At 47.8% G+C, this 18,836-nt stretch overlaps 1 long non-coding RNA gene across 1 annotated transcript in view; it reads left to right on the top strand.

Moving 5' to 3' along the window:
* The window catches only part of LOC103352270 (uncharacterized), a 142,758-nt gene that overhangs the window by 118,998 nt on the left and 4,924 nt on the right, over positions 1 to 18,836 (top strand). Inside the window, exon 4 of the long non-coding RNA XR_011386189.2 lies at positions 16,152 to 16,469. This is a non-coding gene — a long non-coding RNA (uncharacterized LOC103352270). The remainder of the gene's footprint in view (positions 1 to 16,151; positions 16,470 to 18,836) is intronic.

Below are 18,836 nucleotides of genomic sequence, written 5' to 3'. Positions count from 1 at the left end.
TCACTCTCCACATAACTGCAATAGACAGAGCTGCACAGATCCGAAGCCAGGTCTCCCACAAGAGTGCAGGGGCATAAGGTCTTGGGCCTTCTTCTAGTACTCTTTTAGGACATAACAGAGAGCTGGATCAGAAATGGAGCAGCTGGGAATCAAACCAGAACCCCTATGGGATGTGGGTACTGCAGGCGGTGGTTTTACCAGCTACACCACTGCGCTGGCCCCAGGGATCTCTTAATTCTACTTTTCAACGGGTCTTACAAATTACATAGTCATCTCCCATCTTAGCTTTACATTATTATTTCTCTGTACTCCTCACCTCCACTTGGAATAATTGAATTTGCATAAACTAGAAGCTTATATTTGTAGCTGTGGCAGACTAACCGTGGTACACAGAGCCCTAGTGCATGTTCAAGTGCACCCTGAGAGATTGGTATCATTGTCTCAATGGGGTAGATGTATAATTTCCTCAAGGTCGCATGATTAGAATGGATTCAGACCAGGACTGCAAGGCCTTATCTCTTCTTTCTATTATTCCATGACGAATGTGAGAAAAAAAAAAAAAAGAAAGGTAATTCCAGTTCATAAGTAACATGTGGATAAGCACACGCTCACTAGGAGGATATTTGAAATAAGCTGGCAGGGAAGGACATGCTGGACCTGCCAATGAGTAATTTATTTATGGTGAGTGTCCCTGGAGGTGCGCTTGCTCCTGATGTAGAGGGGCAGGGCTTGTCCCCATGGCACCTCTCGTCTTCAGCACATAGAAGACGCTCAACAAGTACGTGTTGAATGAATGATGGTCCTGCCAGGATCTTTTCCACTCTGCATGCATATGGCCTCCCTTCTTGCAGATTCATACCTTCATACCTTCTCTTCTTCCAGAGCCTGTCTGACGTAAGAGTGTTCTTTGGCAGACTTGAGGCAGAAAGCCCCCCTCCAAGTTATAACTAATGAACAAATAAGTTCAGTGATGACTGTGTTTTATAAGACTTTGCTGGTTCACTGTGTATTTTAATGCTGAGGAACATCTGGTTACTGTTTGGATTCTCCATATTCTGGGAGTGCATGGAAAAGGGTCTTAGGAGAAGGAATTCCTCTTCCAGGTTGCTATTTCTAACCCAAGTTAGCAGAGTTTCTTTTACCATGTCTGAGAATTGACACACTCTCCTGGTGCCATCATCCACTCATCTCTTACTCTCCCCCATGTCACAAGGAAGGGACTATAGATTCTCCTCTTAAATTGCTCAACCCCATCCATCCCTTCTCTTAATAATCCATCACTCCTCCTCCAGCTCAGAACTTCCATTTCTTCTCTCTTCTCCCCACCATCTTCTAATGTGATGCACACAGAAGCCAGAGGGGTCTTTCCAATGTAGCAAGGCCACGGTTTCTCTCTGCCTCCAAGTTTCTCTCTGCCTGCAGCCTAAGTCCATGCCTGCTGACACAGAATCAGAGGGAGCCCTTGCCATCTCATTCCCAACTATCTTTCTAGTGAGTTCCTCTGCATACACCCTCTCTCATGGCCTCACCAAATTTGCAGTCTTCTCCACTGACAGCCCAGCTCTGATACAGAGTTTAGTTTGCAGATGAGATTAGCACCCAGGAGAGGAAAGGTGGAAGGAGCAGTCAAACTACAGTGATGCAGGACCAGTGGTGGCCTCTGTCGTCCCCAGTGGGAGCTCTGGAGCAAAAATGCTGGCAGAGGTTTCCCTATTGGACTCAAATGGCTGCACCCTCCTTTGGCTGTCTTAATGAGCCATGGAGAAAAGGCGGCCCTGAAGCAGTGTGGTCTTGCCTCTCTGCAGCTGTAGTCACCACCAAGGAGCTGACATCTGGGGGTGTTTGCCCTACTGCGCTTCCAGAAGTTGGCAGAGTAGATTCTTCCCTGCCAGACGGAGGATCCAGGAAGCACATCTCCGTGTCTAGACTTCTTTCTCTCCCTTGGTTTCCTCCTTTTACACTGCTTCCTATGTCTGTTCTTGCCTTTTCTTTTGTTTGAAGTGCCCTTTGCCTGCCCCCTTTCTCTCTTTGATCTGAATGCTTTTGGTGTTCCTTTAAGGCTGATGTCAAATACTAAGTCTTCTCCATACCCTCCCAGGCACAGTTAGTGGCAAGTTTTTGCATTCAGTCAATGCACGTTGCTTGCATGCACCTGCATGCTGAACCTGAGTAAGACACTGCTCTGCCTTCGTGGTCTGCTAATATTGTGGCCCCTTTTGTCTGCCTGACAGTACTTATACTTTCCTTTATTGTAGCATCTACCACATTGCCTGTCTGTATATTTGCTTATCATTTATTTATTCATTCAGTGGGTATTAATCAAGCCCTGGCCATCTATGTGATCAGTATTCCACTAAGCCCTGAGCATCCAGTGAGTAGTCATCCTTGCTGAAGGGTAAGTATCAATCCATGGATCACACAAAATCTGCATAATTTTAACCTCAACAAAGAGGATGAAGAAGTTCACAGAGCTATGAGATTTAACAATAGGATATCTGACTGTCAGAGAAGTCAGGGGAAGAAGGTAGTAAAAGTTATGGTTACAAGGTAATTTGGTGATGGGAGAGAGAAGACTCCAAGGCAGAGGTTATAGAATATGCATGGACCCAGTGGCAGGAGAGAGAAAGGAGTATTTGAAGATGGGAAACAAATTGGATGAGGCTGGAACTCACAAAGCAGAGAATGGTGGAAGCACTGTTATGGTTTTGAATGCTTGTGTGAGGGTTTGTGGCTTGTCATTTATGCTCAGAGCAGTGGGAGGTTTTCAGCAAGTGTTTGAAATGATCGTATTAGAGATGTGCGGCGTGTAGGTTGGAGGAGGGCAAGAGTGCCACGGGGAGACAGGTAGTAGGCTCTGACAGTGAATTAATGATATGAGGGCATCTTGGACCACCATATGGAAGTGGAGAGATGACAGAGCCAGAAAAAAAGGGAAAAAGACAGGCAACCAATCTTTGGTGACTGGTACTCATGTGACTAGGCATAAAGGAAAGGGAGAGAGTGAAACTGATTGCAGTCCACCGATGTCTAACAATTTGGATTCAGAAACGAAAGTTACAAACCTCCCTCTGAAGATGCACAGACACACAGACACACAGAATTTCGCATATCACTTTAGAGGAATACGTGGAACTTCCGAAATCCATTGGTGAGGCTGAGGTGGACAAAGAAGCCAAATCTTATTTCTCTCTGCCCCTCCAGATTCTATTCTAGAAAATACCATAGAGTCTGGCACACAGTGCAAATTTGTTGAGGCCATGAACGAAGGTGAGGGGAGATCCAGGCTTTCGAGACATTCCCAAAGGTTGGTTTTTCTAATCTTCCCACTACAATATGGATGCAGAGATCATAACAGGACTGTTACAATGTGCGAGTGTTCATTAGCTTGCAAAGCAGCATGAGGTGGAAGAGTCCACAAATGGACTCATGACCCTCCAGGTGGTAAAATGGAATAAATTTCGAAGCATTATGACTCCAGAGCCCCAAGATTTGTCTGCAGCAGATGTCTCTCTGTAATGCTAAATACTGTGGACCGAAGAATAAAAACGCCGGCTTTGATTTTATGTGGGGGAGTGCATCATTTAGAGATGAAGACAGTCTGCCTGTGGCTGGGTGGGTAAGTTAATGTTTTGCATCTTGTGATTCATTTCTACCTTGTGGAAGAAGCAGAAATGGTAATTGTGTTCATAGACGGAGATTCAGAACAGAATCATGCCTTTGCAACTAAGGCATTTCAGGAAGCCAATAAAGATAAGAGGGGAAAGAAATGCCTAGGAGGAAGCTTTAGGAAAGATTTAGTTTGCCTGCTTTATCCATAGATTGGGTTGGATTTTTCTCTTTGTACTTTGTAGAACCACCATCTTAACCATGGACTCTCTGAGGGACCCTAGCAGTCACTAGGCTCAAAGCACACTAAGCAGAAATTCTCTCTGCAGGACCCTCAGCAGATGGTTTGTGCTTCCTTTGGTAGTTGCTCCAGTGAGCCTCTGTTTTTGAACATTTCTGAGACAAAGTCTGCCCTGACTGCTTAGTCTATACCAGGAGTGGCAGATCGGTTGACATCCATATCACAATTGCAGTTACTCAATAGTGCCTGCCCGGAGTGCAGAGCTGAGGGATTCTGAGGCAGTCAGGATTAAAAAGCAAACAGAGGCAAGTTGGATTTAGCAGCAAGGCTTCTGGTTAGGCACTCACATCTGCTGTGATAGTACTGGGGTTTAGGTCCTAGCTCCGTTCTGATTCCAAAATCCTGCTAATGTGCACCCTGGGAGGCAACAAGCAGTTGGGTCCCTGCTGCCTTCATGAGAAATCAGATTAAGTTCCTGGTTCCCTGCTTTGGCCCAGCCCTGCCTCAGCCCTTGCAGGCATTTGGAGAGTCAAACAGTGGCTGAGAGCTCTCAGTCTGTCTCTGTCTCTCTTCCTTTCAAATAAAATTCTAAAACAAACAAACATAAAATGCAGCAATCAGGGGGCTTGCGCTGTGACATAGTGGGTAAAGCTGCCACCTGCAGCGCCGGCATCCCCTATAGGTGCCAGTTCAAGTCTTGGCTGCTTCATTTTTTAGCCAACTAATGTGCCTAGGAAATCAGCAAAAGATAGCCCAAGTCTCGAGCCCCTGCCACTCATGTGGGAGACCTGGAGGAAGCTCCTGGCTCCTGGCTTCCGGCCGGCCCAACTCGAAGTGGAACTAGCAGATGGGAGATCTCTCTCCACCTCTCTGCCTTTCCAATAAAATAAATAAATAAAAATGAAGCAATCACGAGGATGGGACATGATAATCTAGAAACCAAAAATGTTCTATATTTGCCATTCCTGGGCTAGACTTCTCAGTTACTTGATTCAGTTTAAATTTGTTGGCCATCTGCTAAGTGTCAGTTATGATCCTAGGGGCTAAGACATAAAACTGCTGGTTATCTCTCACTATTCATTTAACCTGCCCTGTATGCAATATTTGATTCAATTGTCCACTTTTTCTTTCTTAAAATATGTTCCTCCCCGACAACTCCGACACCAAGCTGCTGCCATAGGCTTCCCTGAAATGCATTCTCTCTTTACTTGCATTTCACAGGTCATTCCCGCTAATTTTCTCCTCATCTTCTCTGCTTTAATTTATCGAGGGTCTCAAAGGTTGGTCCTGCATCTCTTTTTCTTTTCTGTCTCACGGTCTAGGTGATCATCTGTTGTCCCAAGTCTTCAAATGCTATAGGTTAATGACTCCCAACTTCAGGTGTTTGCTTACCCATGTACTCATCTGCTACCTGATGTCTCCCCACTTAGAGATCTGAAATGCATCTCAAGCGTAACACATTTGACAGAGCTTTCGATTTCTATATTGCATTTTCCACCTCCACAAAAAGACTTCCTTCGCAGTCTTTCCAGCCCGATGAATGGCATTGCTGTCTATCCAGTTGCACTTGCCTATGCAACAGGCTTTCTCTCCTTCTCTTAACGCCCCTTACCTAAGTCTTCGGCTACTCCTGTCAATCTACCTCCAAAACTACAACCCAGCCTGCTCAAATGGCTGCACCCGTTGGCCACCATGCTGGTGCCAGGCCATCATCACCCTTGCCTGAAACACATCAATGAACTCTTTCTTACCTGCTTCCCCAACTGCACTCTGTTGCCCTTAAATCCACTGCCCTCACAATAAGGAAGAGGACTTTAAAGAGTGAATGTGAATAAGATCATGTGTGTTGCTGATTAAAATGCTTAAAAGCCTTCACCATGAAGAAAATCCAGATTCCTTCCTGGCTGCCAGGACACACCCGACCTGTCCACCCACAGGCCTTCCTGTCCTTGCATTCTGCAGCCACCCCAACACCTTCTGCTCCTCCACCTGTCCTCCCTCCCGGGGCACTTGGCATTTTGTTTGTTTCTCTGCCTAGACCGTTCTTATCTCTGCTTTTCCTATGGCTGGCTCTTTCTTGTCTTCTAGGTCTTAGCTTAAATTGTACCTTGAAACATATCTTTAGCTTCTCTCCTTTGAATGACTGTAATCACCTCCCCACTGGCTTCCTTGTCTCCCACTCCCAACCCCTTGCATGCAATTTCTGCAGGGCTCTCAGTCCCTGTCCAACCCTCCAGTGTCTTCCTCACTGGAATCCAGGCCTTCCTCACACAGATGAGCTCCACTATCCTGCTGTGTTACGGAATGCCTCTGAGTCTTTCCAGCTGCTGTTCCTCCTGCCTGGAATTCTTTCATTTTTTTCTTCTGGCTAATCTCTACTGTTTTATCTAAGACACAATGAAGTAGGTGAGAATGCTTTCCAGATCTCTCTCCGTCCTTGAAGTCTGACCACTTTCTTCTGTGTTTGGCTGCTGGGAGCACTTGGGTGCTGTTTAATTCTGCCCTTATCCATTTTCCCATTTCTTTCCTGGATGGGCTTCATAGAAGCCAAAACTTACTTTCTCTCTCTCTCTCTCTCTCTCTCTCTAGTATAATGAACACTTCAGAAAGATTTGCACATGGGGTTCCTAGAAGATGGCAATGGGCTGGCTAATGTACTGGGATGGTCATGGCTGCTGTCCTAACCGAGTCCAAGATCCATAAGCTCTGAGTGAGAGCTGACTGCTGGGGACAGAGTGAACATCACACTCTTAGGAAGAGCTGCTGGATGTGCATTATGGATGATAAACTTTGGAGTACTCGGTGCAGTTCTGAGCCCTGGACACAGCTATGAGCTTTGCATTCTGGGGGTGCAGAACTCCCAGTATTGCCCCCATGATCTAGGAGAGATTAAGCATCAGTGCTAACCTGGGTTAGAAGGACAGGAAAGGCACAGGTCTTCCAGGAATTTTCACTGTGTTCAGTCTCAGTTTGGCAGCCTCCTGCCCGGGGCTGCCTCGCCCATGCAGTGCAGTCTAACTAGCCATGTTTCCATTTAGCGACCCTGTCCTCCTGGCTGTGCTGGATTGAGCCAGGGGTAGGCACTGACTCCTACCCGGGCTAGTGGGATTCTCCCTCTCTGAGATTTAATCATTGAGGCAGAAAGACCCACAGCCTGGAAGGTGGTGGTGCCGACACAAGCGCATGACAGGTCCTAGAAAGAAGAGCTGTTGTTGGAATACACCCATATCCTTTCCCTTCCAGAGTGCAGTCTTGACTCTATGAGCTAGTCCTATCCCACCTTGAGATCACTGTGGGAGAGACTGGATGCCTTCTGTGGGCAGGAGTGAAGGGGTGCAATGAGAAAAGAGCCGGGAAAGAATCAGGCTTCCAATTTCAGGCCATGCAAATGCTTCTTCCATGTAGGAAAATGAAGTACTCTCAGGAGGTAAGAGCTGACAGTCTCACTCAAGGGGACACCACAGTCTGGGAAAGGGGCATGACGTGCTGAGGCTCCCGCCATCAACAGTTGCATGTGGAACCTTGGCTGATATCTCTAAGCCCAGTGCTCCTTTTACCATTTCAGTTGTCCCCAGCTCATCTGGGCCCAACTCATCTGTCATCCTGGCTTCATGTATTCCTGTTCTGCATCCAACTTGGTGGCTGCAGCTGATTACCTGAAGGACCCAGGAACCCAGGGTGAGTTTGCTGAGGGCATCTGCCTAGCTGGGGCCCAACCCTCCGGACTGTGGGGCTGAGAACCATAAAGTGATAATCACACGGCAGGGCAACAGCAGAGAGGAGCAGGGCCTTAATAACATGATGTGATGTGAGTGCGGGGTGGGGCTGTGGAGCTGCCCCACCCACACACACCTTGCCAACCCTGCATCGTTCTAGCAGGGCTGCATTCCTGGCCTCAAATGTAATGCTCGTTAGATTGCTTTCAAATTTGGCTGGATGCAATAATTGCACTCTTCTTTCTAACCACCTCAGTATCTGCGAAGTGGGAGGATGTCTGCTCTCTCTGCACCACGCAGGTTTCCAGGTGGGTAGTGCTTCTGTCTGACTTGTACAGTTGGTCTGAGGCCATTGTCTCCAAACTATGATCTGAAGTTTGCTTGAATCAGAATCTGGTAGCATGATGGTCAAAATGACAATGACTGGGCTTCTCACGGACCTACTGAACCACATTGTCTGCATTACTCATAGTAATAGGTTTTTATTTATTTATTTATTTACTTGAAAGTCATAGTTACATAGAGAAAGAGAGGAGAGACAGAGAGAGAGAGAGATCCTCCATCCGATGGTTCGCTCCCCAACTGGCCGCAACGGCCAGAGCTGTACCCATCTGAAGCCAGGAGCCAGGAGCTTCTTCCGGGTCTTCCACGTGGGTGCAGGGGCCCAAGGGCTTGGACCATCCTGTACTGCCTTCCCAGGCCATAGCAGAGAGCTGGATCAGAAGCGCAGCAGCCGGGACTAGAACTGGAGCCCACATGGGATGCTGGTGCTTCAGGCCAGGGCATTAACCCACTGCGCCATGGCGCCAGCCCCAACACAGTAATAGGTTTTACAGATAATAAGGATTGCTGGTGTGAAGGGTTCGCTGGGATTGGAGGAAACTATGGGTGTGGGCTGGGGATGTGGTGGTTTCCGCTCCCTGCTGCAGTGCTTCCTGGCTGGCTGACTTGGTGTGTCACTCACTCTGTCCGGGCATCCTGGGCAGGGAAGGGTTGTATCTATGTGTATCTCTTTCAGTGGCCTAGAAGACAGGTTCATTAAATTTGAATGAATGAATGCCTGCAGGAGTGAAGATCGTAACCCATGCTATGCTGTCTTGACCGCAATAACACAGGGAAAGGTCCCTGTGCAGTGTCCTGCACGTAGTAGGTGCTCACCTAGTGCGGTGCTTTCCCATTCCCCTCGACAATGACTTGTCTGTGGGTAACTCATTCAGGTACACAGTGCACATGTGGAGGAGATGACAGGCGCTCAGAGACCTGGCTGAGACCCAGGGCTGATAAGCCCTTCCAGAGGGGGCCAACATGGGTTTGGGAGGCCACCAGTGGATGTCAGATGTGTGTCCAGAGGGTTGCAGCTGTGATCAGCAGCCAAAGACTGGGGCAACTCAGAGTATGAGGTCTTGAGTATAAATGAGGGAATTCATGACCTATCCCTTGCAATGCCACTAGGAAAATAGCGGATTTCCCCTGGACCCATGTTTTTATATGTGAGAATCAAATGAGGTAATGAGGAGGTAACCGTTGTCTACTCTATTGTGTTGTGATGATTTCTTCTCCAAGTGAGGCCTGCAGACCAGCGGTGTTATTGTCACCTGGGAGCCCATCAGATAGGCCGACTCTCAGGCCATGCCCTAGACTTATTAAGTGGGAGCCTTATTTTAAGGTGATTCCCTGGCAATTTACAATACACACTAAAGTTGGAGAAGTAGAGGCGAAACAATTACAAGGGATTTTTTGTTCTCTAAGTACAGCTGTTTCCTAGAGAGTTTGGAGGAAGGGCAGGCAAGGGGGAAGAACTGTGTCTTATTTCTCTCTTTTCAGTACCTAAAATACAACTGGCCTTTAACTAATGTTGAATGAGTAAATGAATAAATGAAGATCTTCACTGGTGTTGTCCTCCACTGCTTGGAGTTCTCCGCCGTGGCTCCTGCTGTACTAGCAGGAGGTTTCGTGGTGGGTGCAGCTGCCTTGCAGTCAGTGGATGCCAGCTACAGACGCAGGCATTTAGCATGTGATTAAGGACAGAGTAATCCACTTAATGTGGGTTGTGGGAGATATTTGGCAAGAACTGAGGTGCAGGGGTTGGATTTTAGTTTCCAAAGATAATGCCTTTCCCAATTATTTAAAGCCCTCGGTAGCTTGGATCACACCCAGACGGAAATAAGCCTCCTTAAGACAGAATTCCGCAAATAGGACTCTTGCTCATTTCTGTAGCAGAATCCTGGCTCTAATAGTCTATTCAGGCTTTCATGTCACATGACACAGAAGGGTTGTCCAGCCAGATCTTCATGGAGCTGAGCCCAACTGAACTTACCACCTATAAAGGAGAAATAGTTTCTGCTTACTAGATTTTGCCACCAGCTAAATTAATTACAGAATTAATCTGTTCCATCACTCAACACATTCTGTAGCGCTCGGCTTGAGGTTACCATAGTGAGTAGCAAGCAGTCCCTGCTTCTTCCAAGTAATTGCCAGGTGGCAAGGATGGAATAAGAACCAAGCAATTATCGTGAGGTTTGAGTAAGTGCAGACCCAGACGGGAGAGCAGAGCAGGCTGACCCAGGCCAGTAAGGGCGGAGGTGATGGAGGGAGGCACCTCCTGCAGGAAGTGACCTGTAGGCTGATACTGGACGGGTGAGTGGGAGGTAAACAACTGGGGGAGGAAATGAAGCAAGGACAAAGAATAGCCCGGGCCCAGTCCTAGAAAAAAGACAGTGGTTGGAGGCAAAGGAAGTGAAGCAGTCATGTTTCTGGTGGCTGGAGTGATAGGCTGGCTGCCTGTGGGTATACAGTAGTTTCTCCTCATCTGTGATTTCAATCACCCAGCAACTCTGGACTGAAAATATTTAATAGAAAATTCCAAAAACAATGCACAGGTTTTAAACGTGTGCCATTTTGCACAGCAATTTCACATTTATTAAAATATATCTTTGGGGCTGGCATAGTGGCATAATGGATAAAGCCACTGTCTGTGATGCCAGCATACCATATGGTGATATTTCGAGACCCAACTGCTCCACTTCTGATCCATCTCCCTGCTAATGTGCCTGGGAAAGCAGCAGAGGACGGCCCAAGTGCTTGGGCCCCTGCACCCACGTGGGAGACCCGGAAGAAGCTCTGGGGTCCTGGTTCCGGCCTGGCTCAGCCCTGGCCATTGCAGCCATTTGGAGAGTGAACCAGCAGATGGAAGGTCTCTCTCTCTCTGTATCTCTTCCTTTCTCTCTGTAATTCTGCCTTTCAAATAAATAAATCGATATTTAAAAATTTTATCATTATTATAATTATTCTATATTATTATTGTGCATCTCTTACTAGGCCTAATTTATAAATTAAACTTTACCAAAAGTATGTATATATGTACAGGAAAAAAAACTTGTGCATCTAGATGTGAGTACTATCTGTGGTTTCAGGTGTCCCCTGGGGATTTTGGAATGTATCCCTCACCAATAAGGTGGGACTGCCAAATATGTGGAGTTTGAATATGATGAGAGGTGAGGCTGAGGGGGAAAGTGAGGGAAAAATCACAAGAGGTACTTTGAATCCTCCCAGGAAATTCACATTTTATCCCAAGGCTGGTCGAGGAAATCTCCAAAAGATCCGCTGTTAGTGGGGTCGGATTCCTTTTCCAGTAATGGACCCTTGGACGTCTTTGTCCAGTTAGCCTCCGTAATGGACCCTTGGACGTCTTTGTCCAGTTAACCTCCGTAATGGACCCTTGGACGCCTTTGTCCAGTCAGCCTCCTTGGACACTTGGACCTCTTTGTCCAGTCAGCCTCCTTGGACACTTGGACGTCTTTGTCCAGTTAACCTCTGTAATGGACCCTTGGACGTCTTTGTCCAGTTAGCCTCCGTAATGGACCCTTGGACGTCTTTGTCCAGTTAACCTCCGAAATGGACCCTTGGACGTCTTTGTCCAGTTAGCCTCCGTAATGGACCCTTGGACGTCTTTGTCCAGTCAGCCTCCTTGGACACTTGGACGTCTTTGTCCAGTTAACCTCCGTAATGGACCCTTGGATGTCTTTGTCCAGTTAGCCTCCGTAATGGACCCTTGGAAGTCTTTGTCCAGTTAGCCTCCATAATGGACTCTTGGACGTCTTTGTCCAGTTAGCCTCTGTAATGGACCCTTGAACGTCTTTGTCCAGTTAGCCTCCTTGGACCCTTGGACGTCTTTGTCCAGTCAGCCTCCTTGGACCCTTGGACGTCTTTGTCCAGTTAGCCTGCGTAATGGACCCTTGGATGTCTCTGTCAGTGTGGCAATAGGACAGGTTTGGGTGCCTCGCACTGCCCTCACGTCACCTGCTTTCAGCTGGGCTCTGCTTCTTGTTTTGCCTCTGTTTACGCTAACCACACACATGTCCTCAGTGTTATCTTGTGCTTATTTCAAGGAGCACATTTCTCCATCAAGGCCTCCAGCAGCTGCTCGGCGTCCACTACCAGGGCTTCCTTTCTGGGGCCCCCCTGCCCAGTGGGGCAAGTGAGGTGCTGCCTGCTTACAGCCCCAGCTGCAGTCAGCGGCCCTGCTGGGTCTCACCAGTAGCCTCACCACGGCACTTTCTAGAGACAGTAGGTCAGATCACTGCTGTGTCATCATCTATACTCTTTAGTGTTCCAGCCACATGGAGACTGCCTGCACAGCCAGAGCCCCCATTGTGAGCTGTCACCAGTCAAAGGCTTTTAAGAGGCCAGGGGGTGGTGCGGTGGCCAGACCACAGGCTTGAGGGTCGGAAGTGCTGGCCTGAATTGTGGCCCCTTCCTGCCCTTGGTGTGTGACCTTGGTGAGTCATTTGAGTCACAGCTTCAGTTTCCACAGCTGTAAAATGAGGACAATGAGCACACCTGCCTTGTCCATTCTTAGGGTGGGGATGAGATCAAACAAGACGGTGCATGGGAAAGTACTTTGTGAAGTTCCATAAAAGAGTGGGCTTTCATTAGCACAGTGGCCACCGCTGGCGCAGCCTCTCAGGGCTGGAGCCCGTTGTACGCTTCTCACCCACACAGCGTATCAGCACCATCCTGTCCGAGGCTTTCCGGCTAGGTTTCATTTTATCACCGCTCCTACACTCAATCACGCAGCAGAGGACTCAGCGAGAGACGATTTGTCCAAACGTAAACCTGAAGTTCATCTCTAATTGTGGGAACCTAATAATTTTTGGTGACACAGCTAACTATGAAAGGGCATCTGGTGAATCTATGGAAGGCAAACACATCCAGTTCCTTCTCTTACAAGTAATTTTTCCTCTCGAGCTTCTTGCTGGCAGTTTCTGAAATGTAATGGAAAAGTATTAAATTTCAGCTCATTTCATACTAAATGTCCTACTAAAATTTTTTTCCTACTAAAATTTCCTACAAAATTTCCTACTAAAATTTTTTCATGAACTTTTTTTAAAAGATTTATTTATTTATTTGAAAGTCAGAGTTACACAGAGAAGGAGAGGCAGAGAAAGAGAGAGAGAGAGAGAGAGAGAGAGAGAGAGAGAGAGGAGGGAGAGAGAGAGAATCTTCTATCTGCTGGTTCACTCCCCAATTGGCTGCAAGGCTGGAGCTGTGCCAATCTGAAGCCAGGAGCCAGGAGCTTCTTCTGGGTCTCCCACATGGGTGCAGGGGCCCAAGAACTTGGGCCATCTTCTACTGCTTTCCCAGGCCATAGCAGAGAGCTGGATGAGAAGTGGAGCAGTCGAGTCTTGAACCAGCCCCCATATGGGATGTGTGCACTGCAGGTGGCGGATTTACCCGCTACCCCACAGCTCCGGCCCACTTTCTTCGTTTTATTTTCTGTCTTCCCTCAATGGACCAAAATCTCCCTGAGGACAGGAACTGGGTCTCAATCACCTTGGCCCACTGCTATTTCTAGATGCAGTGTGGAGTGAATCACCATGCCCGACACGTGCCAGCCCTCACCAGGCTGACAGCAGCTGCCTCCTAGCTCCTTGCTCTGACTTCCCTTGGCCCCAGCTCTAAGGCGAGCTTCCATAGCAGCCAGGGGGCCTCTGAGACATGAGCCAGCTCAGTGCTCCTCCTGCTTAGTGCCTTCTGATGACTGCTGTGGCACAGAGTAGTGAGCCTTGCATCACCTGGACCAGGCTGAGTTCCAACCTCATCTTTGTCCATTTTGTCCTCACAAAATGCTCCAAGTTCCAGCCACCAGGAAACCACTATGATTTCCTGAATGCAGCCTACCTGCCCACCTGCACATAGTAACTGATATGATTCAGCATTTGCCATGCCAGGTACTTTAGAACTACTCTCTCGCCATCATTTATGAATCTCACACAACTCCCTATGTCATAGTTATTATCATACCCATTTTATAGATGAGAAAACTGAGGCTTAGACAGGAAAGGATGCTTGCTTCAGGCCAGGGAGTAAAAGGCAGTTAAAGGATTACAAACGATCACATGACATTGAAGAAGACAGTAGTTTCTTCACTGAAAGGACTTGGTGGGGAGCAGGCATTTGCCTAGTGGTTCATATGCCAGTCTATCAGTCTTTCTCTCTGCCTTTCAAATAAACAACCATTTTAAAAGACCTTGGCTCTAGCTGAGCAGACGTGAGTCTTCCGGAATGAAGACAAACACTGGAGTATGGTGTAAGAGCCACTAAATGACTCCTCCAGTGGAAGTTCAAGGGTGCCGTGCAAGCAAGAATCCCATCCGGCACTCACAACCACATCCTACACTGGATCGCCAGAGCTCGGGTCCTGGCTCCACTCCTCACGCCAACTTCCTCCCAGTGTTTTCCCTGACAGGCAACAGGTGATGACTGAGCTAGTTGGATCCCTGCCACCCATGTGGGAGACTTGGATTAAGTTCCAGGCTCTTGGATTTGGCTTGGCCTGGCCCCAGCTGTTGCACGCATTTGGTGAGTGACCCAGTAGATAGGAGGTCTCTGTCTATCTGAGGGAAGGAAAAGCTGTTGTGGCCAGGGGCGCGTCAGCGGAGTAGGCTGGGGAGGGGGCAGTTGTATCAGCAGGGGGGCCCCGAGCAGGCATGATCATTTTTGTCAATGCAGAGGCCCCCTGGAAAGGGGGGTTCCACCCACATGGAGAGGGACAAGAATGTGGGGGTGAGGCCGGTTCCCAGGGCTCTCCTGGGCCAGGCTGAGGAGCTGGGACTGCTGCTTAGAGATGGTCTGAGGGATACTGATGAACTTCTGGCAGGGAGGTGGTTTGAATTCAGTATTGTTTGGGGGAAAAGGAAAAGAAAATATAAGCGTGAGTTGAACAGTGGGAGGGAGTGGATCTGCAGCACCCAGTAGGGATAGTTTTGTAACAGCCCTGACACAACACCAAAGCAGGGACTATGCAATTACAAAGCATAGGGCTGCTCCCACAGCATTCAAAGCCACCTTGGTCTATGATTTGCTGCTTAAGGACACTGCTAATCCTACTGTTATTGATGCCTGAGGACATCAGAGCTATTTTGGGGACAACGCCCTCCCTCCAGGTGGCCATTGGCCGGTGTGTGGACCTTAAAGGGACCTTGGGTAAGGCCACGAGCCCCAGGTCCCAGGCCTGGCCCTTGACCCCTGGTGAGATAGCCTTGAGCAACTGGCTGAAGCTGCCAGGGTGATTGCCACATGTGTCATGCCAGGTGATTGGCTCATCTTGTCCACTCAATCAAATAGGAAATCTAGCTCAGAAATACTTGTCCAGGACCTGGGGAGTGCCTGCTACGTGCGAAATGCTGAGGGCCGCGCTGGGGTCAGATCTTGTTCATCGCCACCTGATGGACAAGACACCCAAGGAGGCTGCCATTAGTCGCTACTTCTGCCTGTATTAAACTGTGCGTGTCCGTGTGTTAAAACCTGCGTTTCAAAGCAAGGGGAGAGGAAGGGCTTGCTGGTGAGCATCCTGTCTGACGTGGAGGTGCGAGAGGTCACACGAAGGCACTGGAAGAGCCCATCCAGGGCTGACTGCGGCTCCAGTGCCCTTGGGGTCCTGTGCGGCAGGAAATTCCACCTGCTCCAAACAAGCCAGAGGCCTCCATAACCCTCAGCCAGGAAGGAACTGAATTATAGTCCTCCACATGAGGATTTAATCAGACTGGCCCCTAGAGCACAAAGCAAACACGGAGGAGCACTTACCTCAATCCAGTCAAACTCAGACTGGTCAAATTCATTGTTTTTTTTTGTTTGTTTGTTTGAAACATTCATTCTTTTATTCACTTACTCTGCATTAAAATTTTCTAAAATTATTTTAATTGTACATACTTATGGGGTACAATGTGATAATTTGATATATCACTGTGTGATGATGAAATCAGGTTAGCATTACTATTTCCTTAGACATCTTTAAAAATTTTTAACACAATAATTATATATGTTTAGGGGTACAGGGTGATATTCCAAGAAGTGTATGCAGTCTGTACTGATCAAATCAAGGTAATTAATGTTTTCCTGTTCTTGTCATTATTTTATGTTTGGAGGCTTCACGTGCCTATCCTGTATTTATTCATACCATATATGATATGTTATTATGAATTACAGTCACCCTACTGTGCTGTAGAACACTTGAACTTGTTCATTATGTCCGTCTGTGTTTTGGAATCCATTTGACAGCCTCCCTCTATTCGCTTCTCCGCCTCCAGGAATCTCCTTCATACAGTCAGACTGGCTTCCTTCTTATGTGATATTTGGCTTTGCGCTACTCTGCATTCTTTAGGTACTCTGTCATCACGTGTGTTTACTGGATGGTTGAACTGAGCAGTCTTTAAGCTCCTTATATGTGGGGTATATGTCCTGTTATCAACCTGCATCACAGACACCATGGACAGTGGGGACCACATGTACAGCACAAGACCTTCAGACAAATGAATGGGACTAGACTCCAGCCTCTGCTCCACCTGATGGAATAGCCGAGATGGATGGAGACTTCTTCCAACAAGCATCAGGCATTATTTGCACAGGTGAGCACCTGAGTGGTCAGCTCTGAGGAGGCACTTTCCAGTTGGCACACAGAACCCCTGGTGTCAGCAGTGGCCATCTGTTTTACGTGTCCAGTGCAGTTCTACCCTAGCACTGATTTTTTTCAGGCAACAATTATTGGGTGCTGTGTATCAGTCTGGTGTTCTATTGTCCCCTACCCCATCACACAAAGATGAATAGGACAGAATATGGAACTTCCATCCTCTGGGCAGAGGAGCACGTAACTGAGTCATCTGAGATAGGATAAAGTCTTGTACAGAAAGAACGAGTACTGCTTCCAAGGAAGGGTAGTGTTGGAAGGCTTGTAAGAGTGACTTCTGGTTACATTTTTTGTTGACAGGCAGAGTGGACAGTGAGAGAGAGAGACAGAGAGAAAGGTCTTCCTTCTCCGTTGGTTCACCCTCCAATGGCCGCCGCGGCCGGCATGCTGCGGCCGGCGCATCGCGCTGATCCGAACCCAGGAGCCAGGTGCTTCTCGGGGTCTCCCATGTAGGTGCAGGGCCCAAAGACTTGGGCCATCCTCCACTGCACTCCCTGGCCACAGCAGAGAGCTGGCCTGGAAGAGGGGCAACCGAGACAGAATCCGGCGCCCCGACCGGGACTAGAACCCGGTGTGCCGGTGCCGCAGGCAGAGGATTAGCCTATTGAGCAGCGGTGCCGGCCTCAGGTTACATTTTGAAGAATGAGTAGGTTTTGGCCAGGAGTAAAAGTGTGGACACCAGAGAAGTAAATGGACATGATGAGGGGTGTGGGGGACTTTAGGTTGGGTAGGTTTGTAAGAATCAGAGTTGATCACCTTTTTAAAAATTATTTATTTATTTGAAAGTCAGAGAGAGGAGAGGCAGAGAGAGAGAGAGGTCTTCCATTCAATGGTTCACTCCCCAATTGGCCACAATGGCCAGAGCTGCACCGATCTGAAGCCAGGAGCCAGGAGCTTCTTCTGGGTCTCCCATGTGGTTGCAGGGGCCCAAGAACTTGGGCCATCTTATATTGCTTTCCCAGGCCATAGCAGAGAGCTGGATCAGAAGTGCAACAGCCGGGACTAGAATTGGCACCCATATGGGATGCCAGAGCTTCAGGCCAGGGCATTAACCTGCTGCACCACAGCGCCGGCCCCCAGAGTTGATCGATCACCTTTGGGTATGTCTAATGAGTTCTTCTCCAGGAAGTGCCCCTGAGCCCCTGTAGCAGGAGTGTTCCAATTTCCTCCTGACTACCGTTTCCAACTTCCATTCTCTTGTGAAAGGACATCAAAAAGTTCATGGAAAATGCGTATCGTGAAAAACTACTCATGGGTTGTGGATTTCTCTTGCACCCAAAGAAACTTATCTTTGAAATCCATTTTTCCATGAACTTTTGAAGCCCCTTGTATTTGCCACAAATATTCGTCATGTGCGCATTTCTTTGATAGACTGGAAGCTTCAGAACAGAGAGCTTCAGGCTTCTTCATCTTCCTCTGTGCGTAAGGACCTGGTGCTTGGAGTGGACCAGGTGCCAGGGCACCCTCACATGGAAGACAAGGAGACGGTGCCCTCCTGCCCAGGCCTATCTCTAGGGACTGATTATCTCTATACTCACTACTGTTAAGAGACTTCTCAAATTTCTTATGTGGACATTTTCCATAACGATATGAGCATGTGTGAACATGCATGTATATGCATATGATATGTAATGAAGAATTCATATCAGATCCGTCAGTGACTTCAGCCTGGAAGTTGGATGAGAAGTGAGCAGGTAGGGACTATCTCAGGATGATTGAATATGACTGCCCATGTTGTGTACTGCACAATTCCAGGGTACCATTCATTTAGAAATAAATCTGCACTTTATAAACTTTTAAAAGACAAAAACGGGACAGTGTTGTGCTGCAGTGGGTTACACCGCTGCCTGCAGTGCCAGCATGCCGTATGCCCCTGCAACCACATGGGTTCGTGTTTCAGCTGTTCCAGCCCCAATCCAGCTCCTTGCTAATGCTCCTGGGAAAGCAGCAGAGATGGCCCGAATTCTTGGGTCCCTGTCTGGCATTGGCCTGGCTCAGCCCCTGCCGTTTCCAGTCATTTGGAGAGTGAAATAGAGGTTGGAAGATCTCTTTCTTTCTGTGTCTTGCCTGTCTCTCCCTCTCTCTGTAATTCTGGCTTTCAAATAAATAAATAAATCTAAAAAAATTTTAAAAAGTAAAAACAAACACAAAGAAATCAGGAGACTGTAAATGACTTTTATACTCTTTTCATGAATTCTTGGTATTTCTCCATAGTGTCCAAAATGGATGGGCATGGATTTCATATTCAAAAATTGTTTAAATGAATGAATTGCGGACAGTTTGAGAAATATTGAAAAAGCATAAAAGA

This window comes from Oryctolagus cuniculus, chromosome 2 (genome assembly GCF_051225735.1).
Source record: "Oryctolagus cuniculus isolate XC-2025 breed Fujian yellow rabbit chromosome 2, ASM5122573v1, whole genome shotgun sequence".
NCBI classification, from domain to species: Eukaryota; Metazoa; Chordata; class Mammalia; order Lagomorpha; family Leporidae; genus Oryctolagus; species Oryctolagus cuniculus.
The sequence above is the reverse complement of the archived record's forward strand: the minus strand, read 5'-3'. Positions and strand labels throughout refer to the sequence as shown.